The sequence below is a fragment of the Pyrgilauda ruficollis genome, unplaced genomic scaffold (assembly GCF_017590135.1).
Source record: "Pyrgilauda ruficollis isolate IOZ18807 unplaced genomic scaffold, ASM1759013v1 scaffold54, whole genome shotgun sequence".
NCBI classification, from domain to species: Eukaryota; Metazoa; Chordata; class Aves; order Passeriformes; family Passeridae; genus Pyrgilauda; species Pyrgilauda ruficollis.
Window position 1 is genome coordinate 8,463,118 of NW_024527044.1, and position 15,330 is coordinate 8,478,447.

Genomic DNA, 15,330 nt, shown 5'->3' on the forward strand with positions numbered 1-15,330 from the left:
TGATAGAAGGCTTTTAGTTAAAAAATTATGTATATTCTTTCTGCAGTGTAACTGCCGTCATCCATAAAATAAAGCTGATTTTTACTGTGCTGGGAAGTTTTTTTGAAAACCTGCATTTTCTTCCTGCTCCCAACAATGTGTTAGTGGTTAATGGGCCCATGAACATTCATTTTTTTGCTCATGTGCTGCTGTGGGACAGGAAAAATTTAAATCTGCAAAACAATTTGAGCAGAGCACATTTTGTCATTTTGGAATGAAATTAATTTTCACAGTTGTTTTCTTGTGATGGATTTGTCATTTTGGAATGAAATTAATTTTCACAGTTTTCTTGTAATGGGTCATGGTGTAAGAAGGTGAATGGGAACATTCTGGAGAGATGTAACTCTAGGAGTTTCTTGACAGTGAGACACTCCATGCATCAAAAATCCGTGGAGAAGTTTGTGTTAGAACTGGCATTAATCTATTAAATTACTGTGAAACTGAAAAGTCATGTAGTGAGTGATAGAGTTAAGCTTGTGCCTACATAATTTATTGCTTGATACAAGGGGAGGAAATGGAAAAATACATGCATGAAACAAAATAATGGTGCAGGAAAAGGCAAAACCTGTTGCTGGATGTCTACAGTCAATTGTCTCTTTTCTGGGGGAGAAGAGGAAAGAGGTCTTAAGGGTAACAGGAAAAAAATTCAGAAAAGTTCTATGTGTTAAATTAAACACATAGAAAAGCTTTGTGTAAATTTTCATGTGATGCTGAGCTGTGTATCAGGGGTCAGTATTCATTAACTGATCTCTGATAATTTCAACTCCTCAAACCCAAGTGGACAAGGGAAGAGATCATCAGTTGCAGTATTTACCTTCCATTGTCATTAGCTGAAAGATTTATTACAGACAGTGGGACTGCAGCTTTAATAAGTTACTTAAAACCAAACAGGCTGTGTGTGGGGGTGTGTTTTTGTTTGTATCAATATCCTCCTCCTCCAGGAACCATGTGCATTGTTCAGCTGCCAAAACCCTACGTTGATTTGAGCCTCTAAAAACGGCAGGAAATTGAGATTTTCAGAAGCCAAGTCAGCCACAGCTGGACTAAAAACGTTACTCATAGTTTCTCTAAAACATGGCAACGAAATGCCTGCTTTATAGTCCCTAATATGTGTTTAAAATCGTTCATGGGGCAGCCACACATCATGCAAATCGTGTCCCTTGGCAGGGGAGGGCTGGGTTGGCAGTGGCTTGAGGTCCCAGACAAGGTGGTGAGCTCAGTGTGAGAAGAATGCTTCATTTGCATCCTCACAAATGGCCGTTGCTAATCTAAGCAGGAAGCATAGGAAATTTATCTGGGGTGATTTAATAGAAGAGGGGAGAGTGGAGGCCCATTAACTGCACTGTGGGTTTGCCTGGACATGGTGAGACAGCAGATCCCAAAAACACAAGTTGGAGCGGTGAGGATTTGGAACAGGGTCCTTTTGGAAAAGGTTACACCCTTGGGAGGCTGCTGCTGAATTGTCTTGGCTGCTGCAGCTCCATCAGAGCAATCTTAAATATCAGCTCAAGGCAAAGGTTAGTTGTAGTTGCAGTTTTTCTGAGTCTGGGGCTTAATTTATGCTCAGGTTTTGCTTCCCTTTCCAAATCCACCATCAACTACTTCGCCTTCTGTTACAAAATCAATTTCTTTGGATTTCAGAGTTTTCTGGTGTCTCAAGTGAGCTAAAGGAATTCTGGCAAACCTTTTAACTAAACAGGGAAAAGAGAAGTAATTAATATTGTAAATACACAGTTTAGCTGCTTGCAAAGCAGGGCAAGTTTGGAAACCTCCAGAGCTTTGCTGCATTTCTCATTGGGATGCCAGGGTCAATTTAGGAACTGGGAAGAGAATTTTAGAGACAGAATTCAGTGCTGTCACCTCCCCACTTGTCATGACTCAGCCTTGCTCTGCCAGGGAGTGACATTTGGAAAAACAACCCATGACTTTTGGATTTAAGCATTTTTTCCCCCACTTCCATCCTCTCTGGGACAAACCAAGTCTGGGAGATGAGGAGAAGCAAATAAATCCCCCAACTTGAGGTGTGTGGGACCTGACTGTTGCATAGGGCAAATTGTGTCCATTAATTGCCACTGAAATACTCCTGGGTCTTCAGAAAAGTGTCAGTAGCTGTTTCAAGTTTGCCATTAAAAATTAACGAATGTTCTGAAAATCCAGGTGGTAACTGATGGACCTCAGTTCTTCTTGTGTCTACGAACTGAATATATTATTTATACGTTTATCTAGGGACTTGAGGATTAATAAGTACATGTAAAACACTTGCTCTTAAAAAAAAGTCTCTTTTCATATGGCTGGAAAAAATGTGGTATTCTCCTGTTATTCCTTAACCAAGAAATGACCTTTCCTGAGCTGGAGAGAGGCAGCAGTTATTTTATTGAGCAATCCTTAATGCTGTTGTGCAGGTTTCAGTAACTTGATCACGTACAAAAGATCAATTTTAAAATCCATGGGATGACCTCCAGGCTGGGCAGGCTTTGCTATTAACCTTGGGCTGTTGAGGGGGTGGCTTTGGTTGGGTGGTGGTTTCTTGTCTTAAAATTAAAATTATAGTGTGTGGAAATGCTCACCCTTTTCTTTAGCTGCCTCCACAAAATTAATTGTGACAGATCTTCGAGTTCTGTCACAAATTTCCCCAAATGACCTCTGTAAATCAAAACCTCTCCTCAAGGATGTGTGAAGCTCCAGGGATTCTCTGTGGATGGATAAGATCATTAGCATGACTTGTCCCCTCTTTTGTTTGCCTTCCTGAGCTGTCTGCTCCCTCTGCTCTCCCTGTTGCAAAGGTCAAGGCTGAAGTTTCTTTATCTACTCGGGATTTACTCCGTGCTGCAAAGATTACTCACAGCATTCTGGGGCTTGGAAGAGGGTGTGAACTCATTGTGATTGAAGTCAATAGATAAGTCCTGGGAGATAAGTCCTGGGCAACAATTGGAATGTTTATGGGAATTAATTTTTTGGAAAATCTCCAGATTGACTCTAATTACTCCAGGTTCCTTTGTAGCCTTTTTTTTTTTTTTTTTTTAACCATCAATTTGCTTGTGGTGTAATTTTACATCTCCCATACAAGACCTGTTAAAATGATTGAATTTTTTTTTTTTTGACAAAGGAGGTTTATTCTATCTTGCAGACATAACTGTAATTGATGTGTAACTGATATGAGCTCAGAGATCAGCGGTGTATCAGTCTGGCACAGCCCTGTGAATCAGCCGTGGTATTTGTAAGGCAAAGCATTCATTAAATCTGCCCAGCAAACCCTCTGAGCCCTTTTATTAAGAGAAAATGCTAAAAAATGAAACAAGTGCTGACTTCACTGTACTTTTGTTGCAGTTTGTGGTTTCTAGCTGCTTTCCCTCTTGTTTTGCAGAACAGAGAGATTCCAAAGACTGGCACAGAGTAAAAACTCTTCTAAGGAATGAGTGCAGCTAACTGGAGCTGACAAGTGTGTTAAACCAGGCTGGGTTTTTCCTCTTCAGCTATTGTAATGTCTTTATAATTAGTGCTTTGTAGTAGATAATTCAGTAATTGAGGATCTTTATAAAGATTTGCTTTTAAGGTACCTATTTCTGGATTTAAACCAGTTTACTTTTCTATACCCACACACACAGTTTTTTTGCTCATCAAGTCGTGGTGCTTGAACTCAATTTGGTTGTTTTTAAGGAGTTCTGGAAATTGAGAAAAAATCTTGAGGATTTTTGTAGCCTTGCAGCAGCTGAGCTCAGTGATTTCTGCTTTGATGAGGAACTGGGTGAAGCCCAAGTATGTTTTACATAGGAAAGAATATTTTTAGAAGATTCTTCTGCCATTCCAATTCCTGTTTTTTTTCTGAAAAATATGACAGTCCTGAAGAAGATTGTGAGGAGATGGGGCTTGGAGCAACCTGGGATGGTGGAAAATGTCACTGTCCATGGAGGGGATTTGGAATGGGGTGAGCTTTAAGGTCCTTCCAACCCAAACTATAATTCAAGTGAGTAATAATTTGCTGATTTCAGATGGATGATGAACTTCAGGCAGCAGCTGGGTTAAAATGAACAGCCCAGCATGTTAAAAACTTTTCTGAGTTTGTCTTTGGACTGAATTTTCTTTCTTCTTACAAAGCTGAAGAAGCTTTTAATCCTTTCGAAGCAATGAAGATTAAGGCCAATTCAGACAGAATCCTGGCAAAGATTTAGATATTGAGAAAACGCTACCAGAAAACAAGAATTAGGGTCTCGAGGACTAAGCAACGTTAATTCACTCTTTTTGAAGGGTTAGGCTCAAAGTGGAGGAACGGTAACAAACACACGTGACTTGGAATTTAAAGACAAACAAAAACTGGAATGGGGTGTTCTTGCAAGCCCACACAAGCTCCCTGTGCTCTGTGTTAGCCAGGAATCCCGTGCTGGGGAGGCAGGATAAGCTCCTGCTTGGCACAGCCTGGGCAGTTACACAATGCTGGGTCTGCCTAGAGCAAGGTGAAGCCGCCTTTCGCCTGCCTGGGATGTGTGGGTGACTCCTTAGCGTGACTCCAGGACTCCCTTTAAAGCTGCTAAAAGCTGAAAATAAGTCGTGACTTAGGAGCTCTTGCTGTGGGGCGTGTTAGAGACCTCGAGATCCCTCAATCATGATGGGAAATGCTAATTTTAGTGTAGAAGTGCCTGAGTGGTGAGGTGGTAAAAGTGCACATAAATTGATTTCTTGTAAGAAAATTATAGATAAGGGAGTGTGTTGGTTGGGGTGAACGTACATTGAGTGGAAAAACAGTTATAAATTAAAAAATATCTCTGTGATGTAACAAAGTATATATATACCATATATTTCAGTGAGCCATACAAGGAGTATATGTGGAATGATAAGCAAAAATCACAGTTTAAAAATTTGGCAAAAATTGAACACGTCATGGTCTTATTTACCTTGGTTCTATATCTTACAATTTTTCACACAAACATCCATTTGCCTCACTCACAGAGTCGAGATGCCTAGAGAGGAAATGCTGACAGGGTGATAGAGATGTTCTTAAATGTGTACATATATAAGAACTGAAAAAGTTGACTGGTAGGAGTAACAAAAAAAAAAATTGACTTTTAAAAAATAACTCATGGCCGGAGCACGTTGGGGTGCAGACTTCACTTCCACCCTAGGAAAGGACATGCTTGATCAGAAAAGGAGGCAAATGTATGAAGGCATTGCTATTTATGGAACTAATCTGCAGAACTCCACACTCCCAAGAAAACAGGCAATTACTGGTAGATAGTCATGGAAAAATGCCCACATTTTCTTGAAAATCACCCAGGATCCTGCCTGATGTTAGGCAAGAACCACTTGGAGAGCTGTCTCATCTCAGGCATCTGTGTCCCCAGCTGTTCCTGCATTTGATTGAGGAGTCTCAGCTGTTGGACACCACCAGAAATGGAATATTGGGCTCGCTGAGACCATTTGCATGCTGTGGTATGGTTGCTATTTGACAGCAAAGCAGTTTAAAGGGAGAAATATTATTGTCTTTGAAGATGGGTGAAAGCTAATTGCTGTGCCTTTGCTTCTCCATATCTTTCCTGGCATTGTATTAATTCAGTATAAACCACTGGGGGGTGGGGAAAATTCAGGTTAGGATGTGTGGCAGGGAGACACAGTTGCATTAAGCAGGAATGGCTTCCCTGGCTGAGGTGTCACACTGGTGCATAAAATTCTGAGGATGAAATTTCTGGGTTAGATGTGATCTCAGCAGTGTCATCCAGGGAACAGATTTGTGCAATGTTTTCATGTGCAGCAATGTTCCAGGAAGTTGGGGGGGCAGGGAGTGTGTGTGTGAATTCCAGAGGCTGTGAGCAGACATCCAGAAGAAAGGGAAGTCTGCCCCACTTGACATCCAAACTGGTGGGTTTTGGGCACAGAACAGCTCACAGGAAGTTCATGTTTGCAAAAACAGCACCATGAGATTTTCCTGCAGCGCCAGCTTGGCCTCTGTTGTATCCCTGCTCAACTCTTACTTCAAGCATGAGCTTGTTATATAAAATTACAGTTATTTCTGCTGGATTTTATTGGTTACTGAGCAGCCTAAAGAAGTTGGAAGAGAAGAGAAAAATAAGGCTAATTTGAAATTGACAGTCATTTAAATGAGTGAATGAAATTGCTTTTTCAGTCTATTGTCAAAGCTTATTTTGTAGGAAGTGGTATTAAACCTATAATTTGGAGGTGAACTTGTGCTGGGGAAGGTTTAGTTTGGATATTAAAAACAGTTTCTTTGCTGGGAGGATTTCAAGCATTGGAAGGGGCTGCCCAGGGAGGTGCTGGAGTCCCATCCCTGGAGGGATTTAAAAATTGTGTGGATGTAGTGCTTGGGGGCTTGATGATTTTAGAGGACTTTTCATAATTCTGTGTGCATTAAGGTTAGACTGCATCCCGCTGCCAGTCATCTTTTTCTCTCAAAATTATCTTCTGATGTAAAAATTATATGACTAAACACTTCTGATGAGTTTCTGCAGTACCTAGAAATAATTACAAGTGTGCTGGGGACAGCAGGACTGGCACACAGGGCTCTGCCGCTGCACCTCCCGAGGCTTTGGCTGCACAAGGGAGAAGTTAATTTGCACAAGGAGGTGAAGGCTCACCATATAAACTCCTTATCTCGTGTAAAATTGAGAAGTGGGAGTTCTGCCAGGAGAGAAGGGGGTTGCTGTGCTTCCAAGCTGTGCTTTTGAGGAAGTGTTTGCTCCAGCTCACGTGCTTTGACTGTAAGTAAAAGTGAAAATCCGAGACAGAAACCCTCCATTAATTTTTGTGGTGGATATAAAGTAAACAGAAGTTTTGAACTGCACTTGTGTCAATGTGCTTAAAAGAGACCTGTAGCCTATTTTGTATTGCTTAAGTAAATAAATGGTGAGGCTTGTGTTAATAATTTCTTTTATAGCTGATTCCCTTCCCACCAGCTGGGTTACACCTATTTGTGTCTAGCTTTTTTATGACAAACATACTCATAACTAATTATCATTATCTGTTATTTAAAAGCTTGGTGCCCATATGGCAAGTGAAAACTGCTTTAACATGAGCCATATCTTCCTGAAGTGAGAAGTGGGTGGCTGTGTCACTACTGGAATCATCCTTGGCCCCTCATATTCCTTGGATGAACATCAAAGAGTCATTTTTTGATCTTGCTGCTCATTTGACCAAGTTAGTAATAACCTGTTGCATTTGAGGGGAAGAGCAGAGAGGTGAAAAATTCATTTGTTTCACATTATGTGATCTGAAGTACAACCCTTAGCTTGTGCTTTATTGATTCTTAATCTCTGGTGCTTTTTCTCCTTAAAACCCAAAACATTTGTAAAGTACCTGCAGCCTTAATTCTTCACTAAATTGAAGGGTTTTGCTGTGCAATCTAGCTGCAAGTTCTGAAGTACTCCTGGGATTATAGATCTGCTTGCAGACAGCATTTGGAGGTTGGTGGTGATAATTGCTCAGTGTCCAGCTCTTCAGGAAAACTCCTCTGGAGCTGTCAAAGCGTTTTGGCTGGGATTTCTCTGAGGAGTTGACTTCTGCTACAAACAGAAAGTTGCCTGTGGTCTCTTCCCAACAGTAGGGCCACTTCCCAGAGCTGGGTTGTTTTCTTGAAAAAACCTCAACACAACCAGAAAACAAAACCAAAATCCCTCTTGGTGCCATGTTGAAGCTATTAGAATTAATGGGTTTAATATTTGAGTGGAATGTAGCTTTTATTGAACCATTTATGGCAATTTTGAGGGAAATATCTCAACAGTTGTGGTTTTCAAGCCCACCTGTGTCTGAAGCTTCCAGTAACAGGTTGTTGAAGCTTCAGGGAGACTGTGAAGTTTTAATTTTTTTTTTTTTTTGACTTGTTAAATCTACAAAACAGACAAATTCTTTTGTTTTAAGAGGAGTCTTTTTCTCTCTCTATATATATAATTGTTTTTATGCTCAGCCAATTTTGTTTTGGAGGTATTTGAGTTTAAACTCCAAAATCTTCATCTCAGATTAATATGAGATCAGAAAGAGATGCAAGAGAGGATATTTCCCCACCCTCCAAGATGTGTGATTAGTAATAACCAGGATAACTTCGTGCTGTACAGCTCTCACACTCTCTGTTGCAGACATTTTGATCGTGTAGATGTGTCCCCCAGGCTAGTTTGACGTAAAATAATCTGAATGTTCAGGGTTTGATGCTCTCCCAAGAAGGTGGATGATGCCCATCATATTATCAGTGATTGTATGGTCAGCTGGAAGGCACAGGCCTTCACATACAGTCTTCTGATTTCCTTGTGTTTTGGAAAAAGGAATAGGAAAACTGTCAAGGTTTGTTTCCTAAGTTATATACAGGCTTAGTATGGAAAGTAAAGAAAAAGAGAGACCTCTTAGTGTCTTACAGTCATTGTCCTGAGGAAATTAGAACAAGTTTTTAGAGTTGAGTGCATCAGTTTGAGGTAATTTGTCATTTTTTGTTGTGTTGGTATTAATTTTAGGATGGCACTGTTGCACTTGACGCTGCCTTACACTTACGGGGTTTATTCTGATTTTGTCACCAGCTCTGTAAAGTCTGAAGTAAAGCTACTGAACACAGAGGAACTTGTTTCTATGTCTGTTTGTTACAGTAAAATGAGAAAATTGGAATTGCTGTAGCACCTCAAGATTTGCTTTAATATTTGATGTTCTTCTACCTATTTGAATTTCAGTAGATGAGGAAAAACACACGAAGCCTGTTTGTTCTCCTCCTCCTGTGAGGAGAAATCCACAATCAGCATCCTCTAGGTATTTCTGCTTTCTGTTTTCCATGAGCTTGGTCTGCAGGAATGCAGCATCTGCTACTCTTGCATGGGCAGCACCCTTCCCTCTGCTGGGAATGCTTTTCCTTCCTGGAAAGAAGCTCTGGAAGTCTGGCTGTTTATGGCCTCCTCCTAAAAGCAGCACTAAATTTTGTGTTGTTGCAGTTTTGGAAGTAACCAAACTATCTTCCCTTGGTTGTAATTTGCATTAAAATAAGTTGTGTCTTTATCCATTTGTTTTGTGTGGAGCAGGACAGATTCTGGGGATATAAATCTGCCTGTGGGATGAGCGTTGCATTCACTGCTCTGGGAGTATGTGAAATAAAATGACATTTTAATTAGTGCTCAGTTCATGGCAGCCTTGATAAGCATAAAGTTTGATAAGCATATACTGCTTTACAAATCTAATTATCCAATTGGAGCTCCTTTGAGGAGAGGAGGAGTCAGGGTAATGGTGATTTTTTTGGCTAAAGGAAGAGGGCTGGACATGAAGAATGAAGAAGGATGGACTTCTCTAAGAGCACTGGCTGCACAAGGGGATTTAAGTTTTGCCTCAGCTCTACCATATGCTTCTTATCTGACTGTGAACTGCAGATTCCTCTCTTCCATTTCAAGCCTCTAAAATCTAGCATTTTTCCCATTTTTTTGGTTGCAATCTAGTCCAAGAAGCGTTTTACTGTGTGGGAGGGTGGTTTTTTATTGTTTGAGGAGGTCGGTCTTTGGTTTGTTCTTCTTGTTATTGTTGTCATCTTGGGGTTTTTTGTGTTAGGGGATTTTTTTGGTCTTTTTTTTTCCCCCAGCAAGAAGCTTCCTGTGCTGGTATATAATTAATTAGGTCACATCACTCAGTGGGGCCAGAACTCTGGGCCTTTATATTGTGGTAGTGACGTAAGGAAACCCTATATCTTAATGTGTATTGTCTGAGGTTCTTAGGCTCATCCACTTTACTTGAATTTTCAGCCTTTTGGAAAGCACAATACCATTTTCTTCCTTTCTCCTCGGGGTTTGTAGCCTCCTGCCAGCATTTTGTTCTGTCCCTCAGCAGTTGTAGCCTTACTGTGCTGATCAGATAAATGAAATGAAGGCACAGGATATCCACTCAGCTTTATCTGAGCAGTCCTGCAGTGATGAGCACTTCCAGCTCTCTGGATTTTTTTAAAGCATTTCTTGGCATATGTTTATGATCTGAATTTTATCTGTACTTGGGAGCAAATATAACCACTCAAAAAGTAGTACCTAATATGAATAACTCCAATCAGAATTTAGCTCTGATCAAACTGACAGAGGTCAAGGTTAGATGGGATATTGGGAAGGAATTGTTCCATGTAAGGAGGCCCTGGCACAGGTTGCTCAGAGAAGCTGTGGCTGCCCCTGGATACCTGGACGTGTCCAAGGCCAGGTTGGATGGGACTTAAAGCAGCCTGGGATAGTGGAAAATGTCCCTGCCCGTTGCAGGGATTTGACAGTGGGTGATATTTAAGGTCCTTTCCCACCCAAACCATTCTGGAATTCCGTGGCTGTGACATTATCCATTGTTTTATCCTTCTGTTAAACCTTTTCTTGGTTTGAAGGGTCCTCTCCTTACTCCTCTGAGCTCTTGGAATGGTATTTGCCATCAGCCAGTTTCCATGTTGGAATGTATGTATGTCACAGTCCCTATATTTCTGATTCTTTTTCAGAAAATGCACCTAAAGATAATATCTTTGCAAAGTTTGCAGCTATGGCACTGTGGAAAGGGAGAATTACAATGTGCTTTGCAGAAACTTCAGAGGTGTGAAGTTAAAAAAAGACAAAAGACAGAGAAAAACCATATGCAGATTTTGTGGCAGAGAAGAGAGAAATAGGGATGGTTGACAGGAAGCAATTTTCTGGTTGCTGACACCACATTTGCACCAGCTGAGGCTTACCAGCATCTCTAGTGCAACTCTACAAGTTTTCTTACTTAAACACCTGCCCTGTGCAGCAAAGAGTCTGTGAAGCAACTTCTGCTGAAACTTCCCACCCTTGCTCTGCTCCTGCCTGTGCAAATCCTCTCTGCAGAGCTGGCACACGTGGTTTTATCTCTCCCTGTCACCACTGAGGTGTCTTCCTGTGCTGCTAAGAGTTTAATTGAATTGCAGGAGGAGCACTGGCAGGCCTTTCACAGTGTTCCCAGTGCAGGAATTATGTGGGATTAGTAGAACCATGGCAGGTTCGCACTGCACAGGAGTGCAAGTGGTACAGAGTAAACTCAATTCTGGGTGCTAAGGAATTACTGCAGCATGTGGACATAGGTTTGGAATTGGGCATAGTCCTCCATGACCCCATTTCAGGTGATAATTAAGAATCTCGTGGTTAAGTAGTGAGGTGTTTTACTTGTGAAGGTGGCACAAGGTGAAACTGGTAGAGTTCTCTGAGAGTGTGTGATGTATATCCTGGTAGATGCTGGTACAGCTTTTTGTGAAATCATGTCAGTCTTTGGAATCACAGAATGGTTTGAGCTGCAAGGGACCTTAAAGCTTATCTCATTCCAATCCTGCCATGAGCAGGACACCTTTCACTATCCCAGGCTGATCCAAGCCCTGTCCAGCCTGGCCTTGGACACTTCCAGGGATCCAGGGGCAGCCACAGCTTCTCTGGGCAGCCTGTGCCAGGGCCTCCCCACCCTCACAGCCAGGAATTCCTTCACAATATCCCACTCAAATCTCCCCTTTTCCAGTTTGAAGCCATTCCCTGTGTCCTGTCTCTCCATGCCTTGTCCTAAGTCCCTCTCCAGCTCTCCTGGAGTCCCTTTAGAGTGAACACCCCCAACTCTCCCAGCCTGGCTCCAGAGCAGGGGGGCTGCAGCTCTTAGCATCTCTGTGGCCTCCTCTGGACTCTCTCCAGCAGCTCCATGTCTTCCTTGTGCTGGGTCCCCAGAGCTGATGCAGTGTTCCAGGTGGGGTCTCACCTGAGCAGGGCAGTGAGGGAGAATCCCCCCCTTCCCCTGCTGCCCACGCTGTGAGTGAGCCCAGGGTAGTGTTGGCTTTCTGGGCTGAGATTGTTGTGCACTCTGTAGTCAAACATTTCGTCATACCTTGATTTTCTTTGTCCTCTGGTTCCTGTTCAGGTTTCTCAGGTGATACTTTCCCAGGTCAGGTCATGCCACCAACCTCTGTCCAGAGGCCATGGCTGAGATTCTGTGTTCTCTGACAGCTCTTGCTGAGCAGGGAGATGACCTGGCTGCCTCCAGGTGAGAGGCAGAGGAGTCCTGGAGTGCTTTGGAATTGCTGTTGGAGTGATGGCAGGCTTGCTCATGGCAGTCTTGGACACTGGGATGTGCCTGTGGAGTCTCAGGCTGCAAGGTACCTCTGGAGGTATTCGCTCCATCCCTCCCTCCTCATGCAGGGTCTCCTGGAGCTGTTCACCCAGGTTTATGTCCAGATGTTTCTTTACTATCTCCAGAGATAATTTATGTAGCTCTCTGTGCATTAATAAAACCGTAAGTTGTTTGTGTACTGCTAAAGAGTGACCTGGTTCTGAGTGGAATTTGGATTGCACCTGCCTTGCTGAGATGTGGGAACTAAGCTGACAGAACTCAGTATAAATACCAGCTGTCACTGGATAATTGTGTCCATAATTAATATGTTTGAAAGTGAGAGACAAGTTCGTTTTCAAGGCAGTAGTGATGTCAGCAGTTAATTGTAGCTTCATTTGTGAGGGGTTGTTGGCAAGACACAAGTCTGCACCTTTTGGTAAATCATATTTAGCAGGACATCCATCCAGAAACGATAAAAATTAATCACAGTTATCTAATGTTCATCTTGAATAATTATCTTCTAAAAGAAAACTTGGTTTATACCTTGTGTTGAAGTGGTGCCCAAAGAAATTCCAATTCAAGCAGTGCTGAGTGCTTCTTGTGTAATTGGCTGCTTTGGCTTGTGTGGACACAACCTCTGTGTGCAGGACATCCTTTGTTCTAAAAAATCAAGGATTTTAAAATTATTTTTTCTTTCCTTCCGTCATTTTTCATTTGGGGAACATCTTGCCTGAGTTTTGGGCTTATCTCTGGGAGGTTCTTCTGCACATCAGTGATTATAATCTTTAGCAAAATTTGCCAGACACCCTCCAGGTTACCATGGCTTTTGAAAAAACTTTTTATTTCCTTAGAGTTTGAACATTAACTATTTAGATCCTTGAACCTTGACAATGGCAGATGCTGGTAAAATGTTTTTTAAATTTGCTCTAAGGAAAAACATTGGATAGGAGAAGATTTGAACAGATTAATTCAGACACTGCTGGTGAGGTAGAAAGATGAGTTTTTAGGAGTCCATGTGCTCTGCTCATCACGTGCCTTGCTGCAAATTTTGGCAGATACAATTCCAAAGACTTCATTGGCACTAACAAGTTCTAAAACTGTTGCCAAGTTTATAAAAGTCATTAAACCTCGTTTATTGTCAGGATTAATGCTTAGAAAGAGCTTGATTCCTTCAGGAAAAGTATTGAAATCAATCCTTGCAGAAAAATGAAGTTAATTTTTATCACAAAAGAAAGTGACTTGACGATTTAGTCTCTCCTGGCATACCTTAGGCCAACAAGAAACTAATTACAGCATAATTGTGCTTTCTCCTGCTGTTGTCCCATCTGTGTACAGTGGTTTATAAAATATTATAAAAATGGAAGAAATGGCCATTAAGTTAAAAATCTTTGCTGTTTTGCAAATGATTGTGTTTGGAATTATGACTGGAGTTTTGGACTGAAGTTTTGCATTTGCAGGGGAACATAATGAAAAATAATGAGTTTATAATCAGACTTGAAAGTCTATTTATGGGAACTCAAAAAGGGGGGAAAATCTTATGCTGAAACAATTACTAAATTTTTAATTATGATTTGAAGGATGTTATTTGAAGACATTTTAAAACCTATTTATAAATCAGATTCTTTTAGAATACAGTACCAAAGGCAGTATGGAAAATGAGTAATAATGGCAGGAGTACTTATTCTCCCTTAAAAGGAGATATTCAGTTTATTATTTGAATTCCAAGTCGCTGGAGCCTGTTCTTATGTGAGTCTCTTGCCACTGATGCTTTGTAGGGAATCTTTTTCATTGCTAAACCAAGTGAATATATTCAAATTATGGCTTCTCCTATATGGCTCATTTGTAACCTTTTTCTATTATTAAATGCTAAAAGAAAGAAAAATTAAAAATCAGACCAGTGATGCATCTGAATTTGGGGGAGGGTTTCCTCTGTGTCTCAAACCTTGTTTAAGGTTTTTTGAGTGACAGAAGGGAAGGGACCCCAGAATGTGCTTGAGAACTCCCTGCAGGGTGGCCTCACCCTGTTGCCATGGCAGTGCCTCTTCCCAGGAAGGGCACAGTGCCCAAGACAAAGCAAACTTGTCCACAGAGAGAATTATCTGTTGCTACAGGATTTGTGCAGAGACCTGTAGTGATCACAAAGGACAAAAAACACCCACTGGAAGTGATTTCAGTGCTTTCAAGATGATGCTTGTTCAAGAGGTGCCTCTTTTTCCCCTTCCCAGTCGTCTCCTTTCCCTTTCATCCATCATGTTTGTGATGTGCAAACATGGATAAGGAAACTGTTGGCTTGATCTGAGTGGAATATGACAAATTCTAGAACAGTTGGGTGGGAAGGAACCTTAAAACTCATCCCATTCCAACTGTTGCTACAGGATTTGTGCAGAGACCTGTAGTGATCACAAAGGACAAAAAACACCCACTGGAAGTGATTTCAGTGCTTTCAAGATGATGCTTGTTCAAGAGGTGCCTCTTTTTCCCCTTCCCAGTCGTCTCCTTTCCCTTTCATCCATCATGTTTGTGATGTACAAACATGGATAAGCAAACTGTTGGCTTGATCTGAGCGGAATATAACAAATTGTAGAACAGTGTGGGTGGGAAGGGACCTTAAAACTCATCCCATTCCAGCTCCAACACCTTCTGCTATCCCAAGCCCCATCCAGCCTGACTTTGAACACTTCACAGATCCAGGAGCAGCCACAGCTTCCCTGGACAACCTCTGCCAGTGTTTTACCACTTCTGAAGTATTTTGGGGAGCACAGTTCTCTTCCTGTCTGGTCCATCAGTTTGATGCCCAGGAAGCAGAACTAGATGGATTACTGAATTTTTGGGTTCCGGTCAGCTGTTAAATGCTGCAGTAACACCAAACTGGGGAGGTTTTGTCCTGTGTTGGCTCTGAGTAGCACTTTTCCACCTCTGAGCTGCTAATGCAGGGTATTTAAGTTCAGGAAGGCCAAACCCAGACCTGAGCGATTCTGAGGAGGCATCAAAACCCAGCATTTTCTGCCCTCTTGGGTGAATCTCCGTTTTTAAAGGGCGTGCTTTTCCTGGCCTGGTGTTCTTGCCTCGGTGACCACAGCTGCTCTAAATGTTTTATTAAATGTTACTCAGTTTTATTATTTTTTATTAATTTTTATGAATTTTTAATTAATGTAGAGCTATGAATTACTTCACCAATAACTTGGAGTGTTGGATGGAATCAGTGAAGTGAGCATGTGGCAGCTTTGTCTCCTGGCTCACAATTCTCCCCAAAGCCATAAAAGAGCT

At 41.6% G+C, this 15,330-nt stretch overlaps 1 protein-coding gene across 1 annotated transcript in view; it reads left to right on the plus strand.

Annotated features, from left to right (window-relative positions):
* Positions 1-15,330, plus strand: part of KIF13B (kinesin family member 13B) — a 126,591-nt gene that overhangs the window by 11,227 nt on the left and 100,034 nt on the right. The window lies entirely within an intron of this gene.